Raw genomic sequence first — 5,692 nt, 5'->3', positions numbered from 1 at the left:
CTGCTATAAATTTCCCTGTCATCACTGCTTTTACTATCTCATAGGTTTTAATATGTTGTATTTTGTTTTCTGTTAGTTTCAAGAATTTTTTTTTATTTCTTCCTTAATTTCTTCCTTGACTCAATGGTTATTCAGGAGCATGTTGCTTAATTTCTACAGATTCATACAGTTTCCAAAGTTCCCACTTTTACTGATTTCTAGTAGTATTTCATGTGGTCTGAAAAGATACTCAGTACAATTTTTATGTTTTAAAAATTTATAGAGATTTGTTTTGTGTCCCAACATAGGGTCTTTCTTAAAGAATGTTCCATGTGCTGATGAAAAGATATATATTCTGTATCTGTTGGATGAAATGTTCTGTAAGATCCAAGTGGTCCAAAGTGCAATTTAAATTTAATTTTTCTTATTAACTTTCTGTCTAGATGATTTGTCTAATGCTGAGAGGGTGGTGGTGTTGAAGTCCTGAACTTCTATTGCATTAGAGTTTATCTCTTTCTTTAGATTCAAAAATATTTTTTTCATGTATCTAAGTGCTTTAGTGGGTGCATATATGTTTACAATTGTTATATCCTCTTGCTGAATTGATTCCTTTATTACTATATTTTTTGAGAGCTACGAAAACAATATTTTTCAAAAAAACAAAAGATTATAATTTTTTTCTGTCAGGGTAGGACTATTGTAAGCTAAATACTTGGTTGAAGACTTTGTGGGGGAAAAAAACAGTGAATATGAATTGAAAATATTGTTCCTTATAAGGCTAGCTATGGTTCTAAATTCTCAAGTATTCTTTTCTTCCTCTATTTACTATAAAAGTTCAAAATAGATGATTTAACTTGTAGTCCTCTGACTTGTAGTCTCTCTGGGTGTGATTAATTCTAGTTTACCTTCCTAATGGGGGTATACTTTGCTATTCCAATTTTAAATGTAGGTCTTCCATTAAATTTTAAACATTTGAATTTTGATTCTCTTGAGACACCCATAATTCTGCAAATAAACCTGAGTTCATCACATTTCCTTGAGAGTAAAGACAGCTTTAGTGCTCTTGGGTTTTTTATTTTGTTCCTTTGCACAAATATCCTTTAATTTTTTTGGTAAATGTATGGATACTTATGGAAACTTAAGATTTTTTTTTTCTTTCAGGGCCAGGCATGGTGGTTCACACCTATAACCCTAGCACTTTGGGAAGCTGAAGCAAGAGGATCTCTTGAGTTCAGGAATTTGAGAACAGCTTGAGGAAGAGTGTGACCCTATTGCTACTAAAAATAGAAGAGTTAGCCAAGCATGTTGGCATATGCCATGCCTATAGTTCCAGATGCTTGGGGGGCTGAGGTAGGAGGATTTAGCTCTGGAGTTTGAGGTTACTGTGAGCTAGACTGAGGCCACTGCACTCTACCCCAAAGAATAGGGCCAAAGAGTCAAGAAATGGGGTGACTATCTTTGTTTTGTATTTAGTTGACAATAATAGTTGGATAATTCAATCATTTAGATTACCTGGGAGTAATAGGAACTATTGGTTTTTATATATGTTTGATATTTTTAGGTGCGGTCACACTGATATCAGATCCAGATCATTTCTGTCCCTTTTAATCCATTAAGCACTTGCTTACTTTGTGAGAAATCATAAAAAGGCCCATCTTACCAGAAGTCTCTTTCCCACCAGAACATCAAAACTTCCGAAATTCTCACTCTTAGTTCTTTTCCTCAAGACAAAATCTTCCTTAAAGATACATTCATTGTCATTTTGTTAACACATTCTGTTCTTTGGCAGAGTATCTCAATAGCCAGCACCATGTTGGTAGGTATTGGTTTATCCGATAAATAACCTAGTGTTAGATATTGTCACATGGCAAAGAAAAGTGTCATAGTAGAATAAAACGTATGTCAGCAAAATTTTTCTGGAATCAAACATACAAATATCTGAGTTCAAAGGCTTTTCAGTGATTCTATTCTAGTCTAATACCTGTATATTACTTAACAGATGTGAAAACTGAGGTTCTGAAATTGGAACAAATCAGTCCAAGTTCACCTAGTCAAGTGAAAATAGTACAGCTAGCTGCTTGGAGGATATGGACTGCAGCGGGACGCGTCTGCCCCTTTTCTGGGCAGGCACTATGTTCCTGACAGCCCTCCTTTGGCGCAGCCGCATTCCTGGCTGGCAGTGGATCGGGAAGCACCGGCGGCCACGGTACATGAGGCACACAAAGCAGGGCATGATCCATTGCCTTGAGATCAAGGTGGAGAACCACTACTGGCCGAGCATGGCTTACATGACTGCGGAGCAAGAGAACCGCCACGTCGCCAGGCGCAACGCGCAGGCCTTTGAGGGCATCGAGGCGGCCGCTGCTTCCAAGTTCCCCCGCCCCCGCACAGATTTGTTGCAGACCAGTTCAACCATCTCAGTGTCACCAAGGAATGGTCTTAACCCTGAGCCATCACCCCTCGATTTTGTGTGTCATGGGGCTGCCTGCTCCTGGAACTGACAGACTAGCCTTCTTATACTGTGAGCCTTCAGACCAGTCTTATTAAAACTAACTTGAGCGTGAAAAAAAAAAAAAAAGAAAATACTAGAACTAGATCCAGATCTCTGGATTCCTACCCTATTGTTCTTTGTACTACTTCTATTTTTTTTTTTTAAGACAAAGTCTTATTATGTCACCCTCGGTAGAGTGCTGTGGCGTCACAGCTTACAGCAACCTCGAACTCCTGGGCTTAAGCCATTTTCTTGCCTCAGCCTCCCAAGTAGCTGGGACTATAGGCGCCTGCCACAACGCCCAGTTGTTTTTTGGTTGTAGTTGTCATTGTTGTTTGGCTGGCCTTGGCTGGGTTTGAACACGCCAGCCTCCGTGTGCTTGGCTGCCGCTGTAACCGCTGTACTACGGGCGCCAAGCCTTTGTACTACTTCACGTTATTTTTATTTATCCGAGAACGATAGAGAAAGTCTACATAATTGAGACATAATTGGACATTGCTTAGAATCCTTGGATGCCAGCAGTATGAGGAAACTGCATGTCTGAGGGTGATAGATGAACGTGAGAAGGGGCTGTAAAAATGAGGAATGGAAAGTCGGCTAAATTACAAATCAAGCCTCAACATTTCAGAAAACCCTATCTATCTCTCATAGGCTTGATACATGACTGTATTTGGCTAGCTCTTTGAATGCCTAATAAAAGAAAGTAATACATATCATTCTTCTTGAGCCATGGCCATGAAAAAATGTGAGTTTTCTCCATGATTATAGTTTTCAATTATGAAATCTTCTTTGTTCCAGATAACAAAGATTCTAGGTCTCTTTGTTCACTAAGCAGTTGTTTCCTGCTCACCAGGGATCACTGTAAAATGTAACAGCTGTGCGGAATTTGAGTATATCTGGCATAAAGTTTCAAAACTCCAATAAATTATTTCAGGTGGTTCTGTGTAGAGCCAAAACAATCCTGTGTAATGATGATGGTGCTGCTGTTGGGTATTTTGTAGCTTTTTGTACTCAAAGTGGCACATCTACAGACATGCCCCTAATTGTTTCTCATAACAAACCTGTAAGGTATGTATGCTTAATCATGATGAGATGAATAGACAAAAAAAAAAAAAAAAATTAAAACGTTGGTCTGAATCATGTGTCTCCTGGTATTAGCCAGCCTCACACCAGTGCTATGGCAACTTGTTGGGAGAACCAAAAAGATACTCTGTGTGGAGGAGAGCTGTGTAGGTCCCTGGCATCAAGCTGAATTGTATTATTCATTCATATTCTCCTTTTCAATAGCTTTTGCGTATCTTTAATGTGTATCTTTAAAACACTTTGCTAGTATCTGCATGCAATGAAATGATGGAGTATTGTAAAAAACAAACAGGACTGCAGCCATTAAGAAGGATGGAGACTTTACATCCTTCATGTTACCATGGATGGAGCTGGAGAATGTTCTTCTGAGCAAAGTATCACAAGAATGTAGGAAAAAGTATCCAATGTACACACCCCTATTATGAAACTAATTTATACCTTTTATATGAAAGCTATAACCAAATAGCCTAAGAATATGGGGAGGGTGGAGGGAGAAGGGAGGGGGAATGGGTGGAGGGAGGGAGATTGGAGGGATCACTTCTGAGGTTTATCTTATAGGGGTACAAGTGAATCCTTCTAAGAGTAGAATGTGAACGTTTTAAAACAATAACTGAGAAAATGGCATGAAGGCTGTGTTGACCAGTTTGATGGAAGTATTTCGGATTGCATGTGAAAACCCGACACTGTACCCCAGAAGTGCATTAATGTACATAGTTACCATTCAATAAAAAAAAAAAAAAAACAGGACCTCAACCCGGGGAGCATGCATCCTAGTGAGACACAGAAACCTAAATAATTAAAGAAATAAGAGAAATATAGATGAACATTTTGAAAAAAAAATGTTGTGCTATTAAAGTATATGTGTGGTTGTTTGTGTTTAGCCGGGAATCCTAGCCTTCTGGGAGGTCTAGGTGGCTGGATTGCTTGAGCTCAGGAGTTTGAGACTAGCCTGAGCAAGAGCAAGACCCTGTGTCTACTAAAAATAGAAAAATTAACTGGGTGTTGTGGCAGGTGCCTGTAGTCCCAGCTACCCAGTGAGACAGGAGGATTATTTCAACCCTGGAGTTTGAGGTTGCTGTGAGCTAGGCTGATGCCATGGCACTCTAGCCTGGGTGATAGTGAGATTTTGTCTCTAAATAAGTAAATAAATAAAATAGAATGTTTAGGAAAAATCTCTTAGAGGAAACCTGGAAAATGAAAAGGAGTGAGCCACAGAAGGAATGACAGGGAAAAGGCATGAAGCAGAGGGAAAATCAAATAAAAAGCAACTGGAGTGGGAAAACGCTGGTGTTTTAGAGCCGAAAGTGTATCAGTGTTGTTGGAGTGTCATTCATGGCAGAGAGTAATATTACATGATCTCAAAGTAGTATTCAGGTGTGGGGAGGGCCTTGTATTCCATTATCAAGTGTTTTGATATTCTAAGGACAACTATCTTGAAATAGCAAGAAAAAATTCCAAAATAATGCAGAAAGACGTCCTGTGTACCCTCCATCCACTTTTCCCCAGTGGTAACATACTGCATAACCATAATATAACAAGAAAACTAGAAAACCAATATTAGTACAATCTATATAGCTTATTTAGATTTCTCCAGTACAGACAGCACCCTAACTTATGATGGCTCAACTTACAATTTTTGGACATTATGATGATACAAAAGTGATCTGCATTCAGTAGAAACCATACGTTGAATTTTAAATTGTGATCTCCTGGGTAGCAATATTTGGTCCTAGATTCTCTCACAATGCTGGGCAGTGACAGGGAGCTGCTGCTTCAGCCAACCATGTAATCATGAGAGTAATCTACTAATATCCCATAGGGTAATGTGTTGCCAGATGATTTTGCTCAACTATAGCTTAATGGAAGTGTTCTGAGCACGTTTAAAGTAGGGTAGGCTAAGCTATGACATTTGCTCAGTTAGATATATTAAATGCATTTTTGACTTGATAAAAATGTCAACTTATGATGGGTTTATTGGAACATTACCTTGTTGTAAGTTAAGGAGCATTCGTATTGCACACACTCATGTGTGTGTGTGTGTGTGTGTGTGTAGTTGTATGTAATTTTATCAGATATATAGATAACAATCAATATATCAACACACAGGCCAGGCACGGTGGATACTTATGAAAACTTAAG

General features: G+C 38.7%; 1 pseudogene; it reads left to right on the top strand.

Moving 5' to 3' along the window:
* The first annotated feature begins 2,111 nt into the window (after window positions 1–2,111).
* Window positions 2,112–2,422, top strand: LOC100954885 (annotated as a pseudogene).
* The last annotated feature ends 3,270 nt before the right edge of the window (window positions 2,423–5,692 follow it).

The sequence above is a fragment of the Otolemur garnettii genome, unplaced genomic scaffold, assembly GCF_000181295.1.
Source record: "Otolemur garnettii isolate 467f Iridium unplaced genomic scaffold, OtoGar3 scaffold00230, whole genome shotgun sequence".
Taxonomy (NCBI): domain Eukaryota; kingdom Metazoa; phylum Chordata; class Mammalia; order Primates; family Galagidae; genus Otolemur; species Otolemur garnettii.
Note: the sequence above shows the minus strand (reverse complement) of the source record. Positions and strands in the feature narration are given on the sequence as shown.